The following is a 13,645-nucleotide window of genomic DNA, read 5'->3' on the forward strand; positions in this document are numbered from 1 at the left end:
AACGTGGTCTTACCTCTTAGCCCCCTTTATTCAGCCACAAGGGTATCTCTTAAGTATACCACTGACATCATCATAGGTTTAGTTACTTGGCTGAAGAGACCAGCTCCAAACTTTACAAATTAATTTTATAAAATTTTCGCAGACTTGAGCATGAAAAGGTCTTAGATACAGACTCTTTCCCCAGCCTAACATTCAAGCTTCCAAAAATGACACCTCCCTTAACAATCCTGTTATATTCTTAAATCGCAAGAAAGATGGACAAGACAAAACTGCTGCCAGTAAAGGACTGGTACTATCCCAGGACAAGAGGTGGACTGGATAACACTGCCAGAGTTCATGCACATCTTCAGTTCCTCAGGGAAGAAATTTCTTGTTAGACAAGAAGCTAAACTCTCCTCTTCTGATTTCATAAGGAGGACAGAGAGCTGTAATAGCGATGGAGCTCCTGGAGAGTTCATTTCATAGCCTTTGCCTGCAATCACACTTTTAAAATGACATCCACTTGACCAAGACATGCCTGTAACAGATCTGAGAACAAAACAGGCTGCTATTTTACTCTTGTAGCATAGGCAGATAGCTAAACTTATGACTGACCTGGATATTTAATACTTGTATGTTTAGGTCTGAAAAAAAGCAAATACTTTTCCTGATTTTACTCTGTAACACTAGGAACCCTGGAATTTTTCTCACAGAAATACATTTCTAGAAAAGAACTTTGGGAAATGAATTTGAATCTCAGAGTAAAATTTATACAGCAAATCACAAATTAGTAATTTATTTCCTTTTGTTAAAGGAGGCACCAAAAAGACTTAATTTGCAAGAGTTTGCTCAGATCCCTGTCTGTGTTTATACTAGTTGATGAAGAATCAGTCACTTCTTGGTGGTAGAGAAACTTTAATTCTATTGAAGATTGCTTTTTTTTTATGCACTGTGGCTGTGAAAATACCTCTGAACAGCAATTTTGAGTGTGTTCTAGAAGAGCCATTTCTTTAGATCTTCAGACACTGCAAGATGGGTACAACTTCTGATATGTTGTTCTAGTTACTCTCAGCAGTCAAGTGTTGCTATCAACACATCATAAAAGGAGTAGTCCTTCTGAAATATTGTTAAAAATGCAGTTCTATAGAAAAATATTTGACAATTGTCATTCCTGAGCCCCTACAAAACAAAATGGAGGAAATAAGCCTGCAAAGCCAGATTCTACTGGTGGATTGGTGAGGACCAACATCTTAGCCCTTTTTCTTGGAGAGGAATTTCAGGTGGGACTAAGGTGTTCCAGGGGGTGATGAAAAGGCAGTTTCAGGTGCTTTAGGTTCTTATGCTTGAAGGAGGGATAGTGATCTCAATAGATAAGCTTTGTGAAAAAGAGCTCTGAAATACGGTTGGCAATGACTGAGAATTTATTGATCATCTGTGAATTGTTACAATAATGAAGAGGTTTTCTGGCTAAAGCCAGTCATAGAGACCAAGCCAAGGTTCAGCCTGAAGCATGCGAGCCCTCACTTGCCCCAGTGCAACCCTCTACAGACACCAGCATCTCAGGACATTGTGAGCAGCCCATTCCACCAAGCCTGGGCTCCCGGCCATCAGCCAGGGCGTGCAGGGACAACAGGACTAGGCAGCCTGTCTGCCTGTGTCTGGAAATGATTTCTACCCTCAGGAGCTTCACATTCCCCTTGTTGTAACCATAAATGTCCCCCAACCCAATTTCAACCAGAGGGTAGAAGTCACCCTGTTCAGAGGGATCCTATCTCCACCTATTGCCCTATAACACAAAAGCAACCTTCCTCTCGTGTAGGTGGGGGTTTCTCTCCAGCTCTAGGGACACGCATGAGGCTACAGACAGGGCAGCAGGACTACCTGTGAGTGTCTCCACCTAGGAATGGCTTCATGAGGCTACTACTGAGTGGGTCCAGTTGTGGTTCCAAACAGTCGTTGTCAGACACACACGCATGACCATGTCTACACCCTTTTCTTCATCCTTGATCATCTCCAGAAGAAACATGAGATAATGTGGCAACATCCTCTTCGGAGACTCCATCTTGCTGGAGAAAATGCCTGCTGGGCAAGTGGGTAAGTCAGCAATGAGAGCAGTGCTTTAAGTCACAGCTGGGATTGTCCCAGACCCATGTTTCTGGGAGAGTAGTGGGCACCTCCCTCAAGCAGTCCTAGCCTGGAAGGTATTTCAGCAGGACAGAGCAGCAGGCATATTGTGAGGCTCCCCTGCAGGTTTCTATTTCTGGGGTGCTGCCCCAGAGGGGTGAAGCTGGGACTTCTGCTTCTGGTGCTGGATCAAATCCACTTCGGGCATATGGAAATCTTCACATATCCAAAGTCTCCTAGGGATGCGGCAGAACATCTCTTTCAGGACCCCAGCTCTTCCCCCAAACTACATCCATAACAATCCAGCCAGGCCAGTCCCTGTGGAGAGATTCTTAACAGAAGTACGAAGATTGGCAGGAATGCTGTAAGGATGGAAATGTGCACGTGTGAGAAAGCACTGGAAGAAGCAGCCGAACAAGGGTTACAAGAACAGCCTGTATTGATAACAAAGGACATCATTCCCATGACACTGCACCCAGACGGATCATGGAGGAATGCGTTGCTTATGGCATGACCACGGGGTCAATACTCCATTCAGGCAACAGCACAGATGACTTGTCAGTGGAAGATCCTGCAGTCATAAGCCAGCAAGTTTACAGCTACTAAAAGTGCTGTTCTTTTTTTGGCAAGAAAACAGACATATCCCTCCAGCAATGACAAGCAGGTTGTTTGCACGAGAGGCTTTTCTGTGGGGAGGCATGAGGCTGTAATCCACCTGCTTATATCACTGGTGGGAACCCCCACGGCTTGAACTCTTCTTCACTAGGCACTATACGGATGTAGGACAATTCTACTGTCACCTTGAACCTCGGACCCTGCATCTCCGTGTTCAGAGTCCCAAGGCAAATGCAGGCTGCCTGGGCTGTGCACCGTCCTGCCACACTGCCCATGCTGGCAGTGACGATGCGGAGAGTGTGGGGTCCCGTACCTACACCCTCTACTCCTTTCTGTCCCGGAGATCTTTGTCCCTCCAACTGCCTGGCCTATCAGGCCCCGAGCCCAGGCAGGACTCCCCAAAACAGTGGCATCAGCCCCAAACAGGTCCCCCCTGCCCCCTCCCCAGCGACAGGCAGCCCAAGCCCTCTGAAACGGCAGCACGGGAACACCCACAGCACTATTTGCCATTTTGATTCCCAATCAGTTGCTTAAGTTAATGGTTTTATTAAATGTTTAAGCTTTTATTTATTTATTTATTTATTTTTCCCCCAGGCAACTAGTTTCTGCAAAAAGCATTCCCATATTGAAGGCCATTCTTTCTTAACCAGCTACTACTTGGGTTAAGATACTGCACTCGAAGGGGGAGATTGGATTACTGCTTTGTGGAAATGCAGTGTGGTGCTCTATACCTTAGCATCAATATGCAGACCATTTCTGTAAAAATGAAAATGAAGTTCTGTATTGTAGATCAAATGCTATCCTTTCAAATAAACCTTTTAAACTTGACTGAACTAGAAACGAATGAACACTATTCTAAATCTATCTAATTGCCCGAGGCATGAAAAAATATCTGTAAACTAAATTAAAGAGAACTGGAACAATCTGGATTTCATAGCAAAAACAGAAAATCAGTTCGAAATATATAGATTATATTTTTCATTTGAGATTATACTCCATTTTTTCTGTAATCTTCCCCTTGAATTTTTCTCATTGGTACATACTAATGCATGTGACACATCTAAAAGAATTTTAGCTTGGTCATCAAGAGGAAGGTCTATAAACTCACAGGCTTCTTGTGTTGAGAAGTAATATTTGTCTACAAATATCTTCCACATTATTATTTTATATGAAGGATAACTTTTTTGGTTTGTTTTTTTTTTTTTTTTTTTTTTGCTTTATAGAAAAGTGGTAACTTTTACTCTGCTTTTTCCACTACCTTGAATGCTCAAAAAAAAAAAAAAAAAAGTGTAAACAAGCACTACTTTCCCCTCTCCCCTCCAATTATATCATATACAGTCATTCGTAGCAATTATTCTGTACCTCATTCTAGGTTTGAAGGAATTGGTACTGTCCTCTGCCAGAAGAATCTAGGAAAATAGTTACAGCTCAAAGCACATTCAGAAGTTCATTAAACAATAGTGTCACTCTATATCTTTAGTGAGTACCCATCCTTTTAAATGAAGTGATGGACACAAGAGTGAAACACCTGACAACGAAAATGAAAATTAAACATTTTTTTTTGGCATTAATGGGCAAAATAAATGTTGCCTGATATGCATGTTTTATATCTCTCTCAGGAAAATAGTAAAATCAGTATCAGAAGGAATATTCTTTTCTTTTCTTTTTTTTTTTTTTATTTTTAAATTTTAATTATGTTTCCTTTGTTTATACTTAAAGAAATCCCAAACATTTTATTCCTCTTATTCTTAATTAATTTCAGATTTGATAATGTGAGACAGAACCATTTAATTTGGCATGACATATTGCAGATTATATATTAGCCACAATTTTTGAGTGACTATTGTTCCTGAATTATCATATATGAGGAAGCTTTGACTGTATGCTTGGCATCTGTAAACACTGACAGATAATATTATGTGACCAGCAAGCGCTCTGATCCACAAGCAATACATGAATCACAGCTGAGAAGTATTATATTAGGGTAAACTCCATATTTATTCATAAACTCCTGAAGAAAGCATGCAGAAAATCATACATTTTAATGTTATTGACCTAATTCCTTTATATTTATCACACATTACATTTACTATTAGTCAAGGTACTGTAATTATACAGTATCTTGACTAAACTTTGGCCCAGTATGCAAAAGGCAATTCAACTGAAATGAACAATGACAATAATAAGAATCCTTTTCCTTCAAATGGGTTTTCAAAAAGCTTTAAATATGAAACAGCCATTCTGCATAGAAAAGACTGTTCTGGAGAACTGTTTATTCTTTTTTAATAACTTGAAAATTTGTCTTCCTGGATATTAACAGATCAGTGGATAAAAAATTAAATCCTTTTTCTGTCTTTTTTAGAGCGGTATGTGGAGATGGTAAAAGGAGAAATATGGACTAATGCACACATTCGAGATGTCATCTTAAACAATAAAATTATATAAAGTATTACTTAGGGAGAGAAAGTAGCACTATCTATAAATAGATATTTGCCTAAAAAGATAGAAAGAAAAATTAGCCAACTGTAGACATGCCAGTCAACAAGCAAATAAGACTTCCACACTGATGGCCACTTATGCAAAAAGCCAAAATGCATTTAGCTGGATTTTAAGATAGATCTAAGAATGGCCATCATTTCCGTCACCTTTTTCCATTTGTACCAGCCTGTTGGTATACAGGATGCTACTTGTCCCCCCTCAGGTTTCTGTTTGCTATGAACAATACTTTCCCCTGTAGCAGTCTGCTTTTCCTAACTGACCCTCCAGCACCAAAGTAGCTGACAGCTTCTCTTTCCCCCCCCATGTTGCAGTTGCAAAGCAAAACCTGTCTCGAGATCAAAATAATTTCATTTCTGACACAAGTTTCTGATTCATGATTTCCATAACATTAACCTTATGGCATCCAATTTTAACCCAATATCTAAATAAGTCACATCGAAAATTCCAGAGCCTGGTGAAAATATTAACTGATGGTATATATAGGCAGATTTAAATCCTTTTCCAGATGGATATTTCAGTCTCACAGCTTCTGTCCCAACACTGTGGGTGCCACAGGTGTTACTGAACCTCCCTTCACTCCCTGCTCTCATGCCACTCTTCCCCCATCAGCCCTAACCAAAATCTTCCCATTCTAACCCCAAATCTTCTAGTTCGTTTCATACTCTTCTCCTTTTCTTCTCACTTCACATCTCCCACGCCCATCGCTCCAGGCTTCATATCAGCTCTCCTTCCCACAGATGTCTGCCAGCAAAACTGAAAGGAGCAAAAAAGTGCTCACTAACATTCCCCCCCCCCCCAAAAAAAATCCACCCAACCACCACAAAACAGATGGGTTCTGGTGCCATTTACTCCCACATAAGAAGCTTCATGGTGCGGTGATGCCAGCCTCAGGCAGTCCCGCTCGACTCCCAAAACTCTGGTCAGACCATCCAGGGGTTAACCCAACACCGTCTGGTCAGGAGGAGTAAGCAACAGCCCCCAGGGGAAGGAGGGTGAGTGAGGGGGAACCCTTGCAAGTTTGGGGAGTTGACGTTTCAAGGTAAAACAATGGATTTTTAAAAATGCACTTATTTCAGTGAGAGTTTCAGTCTAAGATCCAGGTTCTTGACTAGTTGCTTGGGGTCTCTCAGCTGGCTCGCCTAATGGGTACTACAGGTCTTCAAGTGAGGTGGTCATTCTTGAGTCACTACTCCTAGTTCTTAGCAAACCTTTAGTTCCATTTATGGTATTCAGACTTTGAAATGCAAATGTGAATCACTTTGATGGTTACCGGAACCAGCAGCCTTGGTCATTTCCTCTCTCCAAGAATGTCAGTTATGCACAGGTCAGAATTTTCATATTCAAAGAGGTAGAAAGAACAGTAGCAAGTGAGGACTTTTAAAGCCACTTTGGAAATCCTAACTGAAGAATGTCTACCCTAGCTAGTGCCATAGAAACAATGTTCCTCCTGCCTTGCGAGAAACATCCAACTTCTGTACTGGAAAATCCTCTTGTGATTTTTCAACTGTCTTGTCCAAAGTTATACACTATGAAGATAATACAAACAAGTGCATATCCACCAATAAGTTTTAACTCCAGTCCTTTACATTTCTCTACTAAACATGCTTACTTGAGGCTATTGTATCGGAGATGATGCTCAAGGCTCATTTTTGCTCTGGCCTTTTTTTTTTTTTTTTTATTAAATGTATCTTGTGCATTCCTTAAGGTTCTGATTCAGCATCTACACATAGGTAGAAACTTTTACACTGGCTCAGCTCCCTGAGCTGGTTGTGATGGCAGCAGAGTGCAACCTTGTGCTGCTGAAAGGCAGGGATGGGTGTCAGGAAGCAGCAAGGGACTGGCAGTCAGCAGTGATAATGACTGGTCTCACCTGACGGGGTCCAGACCCAGAGAACCTGGATGAAACAAGCAGAACAGACCCAGAAATCCCGGCTGAGCTGAACCAAGAGCCCATGGCATCAGGCAGGGTCATGGTGGTGAGGCAGGTCCATGCTCAAGCCAGGAAGGCAGGTCAGCAAATTCGGGTTGAGTATGGGAGCCATAACCGGGGTCAGACACAGCCCAGTGATCACCAGGGGAGTTCATGGTGACAAGGTAGGTCTGGGGTCAAGCCAGAAAGCCAGTCCACAGGTCAGGATAAAAAGGGTTCGTGGCCAGGTAGAGGCAGAATTGCGACAGCACTAGAGATTGATATGTAGCTTAACCAAAGATTGAAAGTGGTGGTCTGAGCTTAAATGAGGCTCCTAAGCCCATGAGCAGCAGGTTTGGAGGGAGGTCCCAGGTGAGGCTGAACAGAGCGACTAATGCTTATTAGTGCACTCGGGGACCTGAGAGCAGGAGATAAATGGTGGTGTGTCTTGGGTAGCAGGGTGGCTTAGGATGGTTCTGCAGTTGTGTCTCAAGGTAACCAGACAGTAAATATCACAGAAATACAAGAATGTACACTGCTAAACCATCTGCAAAATTGAAGCTTTTAAAACTTACAAGAGTGCTTATGTAGCTGTTTGATTAATTATGATGCTTTCCATTTCTCTCAAACCTCAGTCTGAATTATGGGACAGAGCAGTAAGGTTTTGTTTTAGGCAGTAACTATATGATATGAGTTATTTTTTATGACAGCTGAGTGGTATACCTGTATTGGGAGTTAACGTGTGAGCATCAAGGGGCTATGCTTGTTTCTTCTGTGATTTTGCTGCTACTTTGTCCTGCTGCTATTTTATACACCTATCACTATTATCTGCTTTGATGTTTTCATGTCAAGCCACTTGATGGAAGAAACTTTTGTTTTTCTTTCCAGTTGTCTGCCTTGATGTAGCTGCATGATGTCTACTTCTATTATACAGTTGTCTTCTAGAGCATTGTTTCTGATGTTTTTAATCTTTAGCTATTTCCTTTTACATCTTTGTGTTATGGAATTGTAATGATTTAATCAAGTCATACTTGCCAGTACATAATCTATTTAAATAGAAAAAAATATAATTGGAGAGAAAACGCACACAGGGAGATTCATGTTTATAATTATTTTCTGTTGACTTTTAAGCTTCCATTTGCAATATGCTTAATTGTTCTTCTTGTTTATGGTGATCTTGGAGAAGCTTCATTATTGGGTTTAGCCAAAAGGAGTTATGAATCTTACGCATTTTAGGAAGATGCACGATCATCTTATTGTGGAAATTCAGAAATAATTTTCTAGCAGAAAACAGTGCGAAACAGACTCAAAGCCCTCAGCTTCTAAATCTCAGTGGTTCTTCATTGTCTTATATTTTGCCATCACTAACTTGTATAGATCCACCTGTTAAATGTATGTATGAATGTTGCTAATTAGATTTCCTAACATATTTAGATGTAATTTATCACCCTTGTGAATTACTACTTAAAGTAAAATGGAATGAGGATTTAGGACTGTGGAATAGAAGTATTAAGTTGAGGGCAGCTGATGAGCTTAAATAGTGGAAACCCACATTCAACGCTGCATTTTGACTGCAAACTCAGGAGTATATATTGTAAGAAGAGTAAAAAGAGAAGCTGTTTACATGAACACGCAAAGCTGTATGAGACCTGAAGACTCGAATCCTGTAAAGTATTACAGGTTAGGCCTGAAATATATTATTAGAATCTGAAATATGGCTCATTCACAGGAACGTAGAATGCCCCAAAGTGAGAAAGAGTGGATGCTGTGGTTACATTTAAACTTGCAAATGTAATCCTTTTAAGCTCTTGGAACTAAAATAGCTGTTGGTAGGAATTCAAATGTGCAAGAGAGCTTAAAATATTCCTTTCTGAATGAAGCCTAGTTTTAGTTTTCATTGGCAGTAAAATCATCAATATAATTTAAAAACAAAATAAGTAGCCCATTAAATTTGATCTGGTTTTAATCCTGCTGCTTTTTGCAGTAGTCGGCAAGATATATTGACAAATTAACACTAAGTATGTTTGATACAATAAGATGCAGGGTCCTCTTTGACTTGATTCCAGAATATGACATTATTTTAAAAACCAAAGTATGTGCAATTTTTAACACAAATCTGGAATTAGTTTTTGTACCTAAGCAATACACAGATCTCAGCTGATGGGCAACACTCCAGTTCAGAGTGTTCCAGAGGCTGAAACTGCTATTAATGTTTCTTTCTAGCATCTGTGTGTGTTGGATGTGTGCATGATACACTAGATACCCTTGGGAAATGGATACATGGCATTGTTTGGTTTCTGGGGAAATGTTTATAAAATATAGTGTAAATGAAAGAAGAGTAACAGTCTATTTAAACACACCATTATTACCCCCAAATCTTTTATGTTTATGCTGCATATTAAAGTATAACTACCAATAAATACCTTTGCAAAATTAAACACATTCTTAGTTTGCTTAGGTCTGAAGTCTGTACCTGAGTCTGTTTCTACCAGTTACTCTTAAGGTAGCCTACACCTAGATTTCACACAATAAAGAATCTTACCCCGACTATCTTGTGAGAAAATATATTCCAATAGCGATAATAGTGTTCAAGTGGTTTTCAAAACAGAAAAAACAACCCCTTCCTTGCAGGTTATACACTTCTTCACTCCCTAGAATAACATTTAGGACAGGGATAAACCACTGTGTTAGTAATGGGTCCTAGTAAATGGTGTAAAATCAGATAGACAAGTTACAGCAATTTTAAAATCTGCACATTTCCATTTAAATCAATTGTAGAATGAAATGCTGATACTCAGTTCCATGAAACTTTTTGTTACTCTTGCTAATCTAGTCAGTAATCACAAAATAAGAGGCTATTTCTGATGGATAATTTATTCAGTATATTATTTTCTTTCTTCTCTTCACAAAATGCTTAGGAAATTCCCACATGACTTTATTGCCTGAGTTTGTAAATTTATTTGGAAAATGTGTTCCCTGTGTGAATATTTTATGGACAATTTGTTGTGGATATTCATGATTTTAAATTATAGCATTAATTCAGTGCCTGAGTAGTGTGGTTTCTGCATTGTAATTGTGACTTGTGCAGCTTACTCACACATTTCCCATTTAGAATATAAAGTGTGAATTATCACATTCAGACATCTATTTGTGGGGCTATTTAAGTTTTCACATTTAAATTTATTTTTACAAGTTAAAGTAAGGTTGATTTTTTTTTTTTTTTAGTTCTAATGAATATTAGTGTTTTTTTTTTCCATTGCTTACTCAGCTCTAGTAATTGCATTTTGCTGACCTAGATTTTCGCTGCAGTTTCAGCAGTTTCTGTTGAGTACAGCTTTATTCCTCCACTTCAACTTCTAGACTATTTTGAAAAGTTCCTATGGGCTGGGAAGGATTTGTCACAGTACACTACAGATATCTTCATTCCAATTAAAACTGTTTATCCAGTGAAGCCCTTTGGGATAGTTTGAAAGGTACCTCAAGATGCAAGATTTTTTCCATATACTTTCTAAAGATGACCGTCAACCTCTCTTTAACCTAGAAAATGTATTGCTTAAAATTAGGTATTGACATATGTATGTATACGGTTGAATAGAAATATTTTTTAAAGCTCTAGATTGTCTTCTGGTTTCTTTAAAGCCAGTGACAGTTACATACATACTTAACACTTTAGGCTTTATATCTAGGCATGTAGCCCTAGCATGACTGTGTCTTCTTTTTTCCCTAGCTGTAAATTCTGCTTTTCCTTTATTAAAAGGTGCTGTGAGGCTTAAGTAGTTGTTCATAAAGTGCTTTGAGATAATCAAGACAAAGGTAGTTACACGAGTGCAAAGCAGAGTCTGTAAATATTGACCATGGGCAGAAGCTGTATTATCTACAAAAATAAATTTTCACAGTTTTTTAATAAGCTTCAGTTATATCTACAGATTGCTAGTGTCTGAAAACACATTTATTCTTGGTGTTTATAGATGGGAAATACAGATTTTCAGGGAAGGTTTTCCACTGAAGATTTGGCTTCCGAGGTGATTGAATTCATCTTTGCTGGCCAGCATTGCTAGTTTAACTGTTTCTGTACAATTCAGAACCCCACTTTTTTAGTGTGGGAATCTGATATTAGCAGTGTCTTGAAGTTGTCATGGCAGTGGCGAAGTGAAAGGATCGCTAAGGTAGGCAGAGGAAGCAATTTGGGGTTACTCAGTAACTCGGGGCTTACCCGGTAACTCATTTTCTTTGAGGATGACTGAGCATTGGCACAGGTTGCCCAAAGAGGTTGTGGTGTCACCACTCTTGGAGGTATCAAAAAGCTGTCTGGATGTAGTCCTGGGCAATCAGCTGTAGGTGGCCCTACTTGAGTTGGGTTGGACCAGATGATCCCCAGAGGCCCCTTCCAACCTCAGCTCTCCTGGGAGCTTAGGGGGGAGAGCAGCATGCTGAAATAGGGAAAGAATCTGGTGGCTGTGCTTTACTCGGGAGGTGTAGTGAAAGCATACTTGGGAGGGAGAAAGAGTTTGGGAGTTGAGGAAGGCTTAATGTATCTCAGGACACAAACTAGTGTTCCGGAGCTGAAAATTAATTTTCTTCCTGTATCCTATGATTTGGAGTTATTGATTATTTCACATCGGAAATCTTGGCAGGAAAAGCATCAGAGAGTGTTATCAGCACTGCTGTAGAGTAGCTAAATGTTTTTTTATCCTTGATCAAAATCTCTTCTTCTGACATTCTCAGTTGACATATTAACTGTCTCTTCTTGTAATTTTCGGGGATTGTGTCATTTTGATGAAAGAGCTGTTTATGAATCTCACGTATCTACAGGACAGCAGGGCATGTTGCCAAGTCGTGTTTTTTTCTCCACACAAATGCATTATTTCAGTTCTTCCAATTGGCTTATTATTTATTCCATGACTGCAGGAGTAATTTCTCTCTGTAATGTATTCTGTAAGTACAGAATTTGTCTATTCTTCTCCTGGACATGTAGGAATATGCCAGCTCCTTGCTGATGAGAGCTGCCCCTTCCTTTTCCAGAGACAGAACCAGTCTTACTGCAAGGATTCTACAGTGTCTGAAAAAGCCGCTCTTTCTTCCCAAATTGATCTACCTCAAACTCAGCTTGGAGAGGACTGAAATGGTATTATCCAACATACCCATTTTCTCTAGGAAACATTTTCCTTTCCTTTTAGTCCAAAAGCCTAGCCTCTGAGAATTTTCTCACACAACAGCCAACTTTAAAGGGCAGAATATTGGCATATTGAATGAATCATAAAATTTATCACAAGTCTGCCATCTATATTCAGAAGAGGAACTATGGAAGCTACCACAGCAAATTATGCTCTCATAGATAGAGGGTTTTTTGGTGAGGATATCCATAGCCATTTTAACAAGTTATTTAGGTGGCTGGTTTAGTTTGGCATGTACAGAATCATATGACAGAACTTTTTACTGGCATTTTTGAGGGTTAGGATTTTCAGTATGAGTCATTCTCTGACTCTCACAAACATTTACACGCAGCTTCTCCTCACATGTTTGGTTAAATCCTGAAGTCTCATGCTCTTTATAAGAGTATTATAAGGAAGTTAAAGCAATAGTTTATGAAGAACTGACATCCAAGAACTGATTCTCCTGATACCAGAGATTAATCCATAATACTCACTGCACCTGTAATTGATTTCTTCATCACTGGATATCTCTCTTTACCATAGTTGATGCAACATTTGTTCCAGGTTAATGTTCTCCAGCACTAGTTCAATTCTGGTTTTGCACTCCACAGTTCTAGACACTTCACTACTTTTAAGGTTTAATTCCACAATGTAGTAGCTTTCAGTATTTGAGCTGTGTTTGTTTTGTTGCACATTTGTGATTTCCTTTTTGTAATTTCATTTTACTTTTATGCAGATTTCTCCTGCCTTTATGCAGACTTTCTCCTTTATCAGACTTCTCCTGCCTTTTTGTTTCTCTATGTGCAAAGCCCACAAAGACAGAAATGAGAACTCCAGCAGCTTCCTAGGTCATTTTGTCCAGAGGCAATCTCATCCAAATATTGATGTCATGGGGCAGTTTGGGTTTGCTGTTTGGGAGAGAAATTCTTATATTTCTTCAGGGAATGAGAAGGTATTCCAGACATTTCCATCACCCTCTGTATGAGAGACAAATTGAGGTGAGAAAGAGAGAAGCTGGCAGCTGTATTAGCATGTGTCATATTCATGGTTATATTGTTGGAATTGGTAAATGCAATCTGGTGAATAAAGACAAGTGACCCAATAAGTTAAATTTACAAAAGAAAGCAACTAAAACATAAGGAGGTATTTAATCAGTTATGTTTAACATCTTAACTCTGTTTCTTTTTTCAGTCTGGTGTATTCTGGACAAAGCTTTGCAGTTTTTTTGGTTGGTTGTTGTTTTTATTTTTTTTTTTTTTAATAATATTTTCATTGCATGAACAGATGATTAAGTCAAGAAAAAAAATATTGAGGTTAAAAGAAACAATTCAAAGAGCTGCAAGTAGCAGAAACAATACAAACAGTG

Source organism: Tyto alba, unplaced genomic scaffold (genome assembly GCF_018691265.1).
Source record: "Tyto alba isolate M040663 unplaced genomic scaffold, T.alba_DEE_v4.0 Super-Scaffold_18, whole genome shotgun sequence".
Taxonomy (NCBI): Eukaryota; Metazoa; Chordata; class Aves; order Strigiformes; family Tytonidae; genus Tyto; species Tyto alba.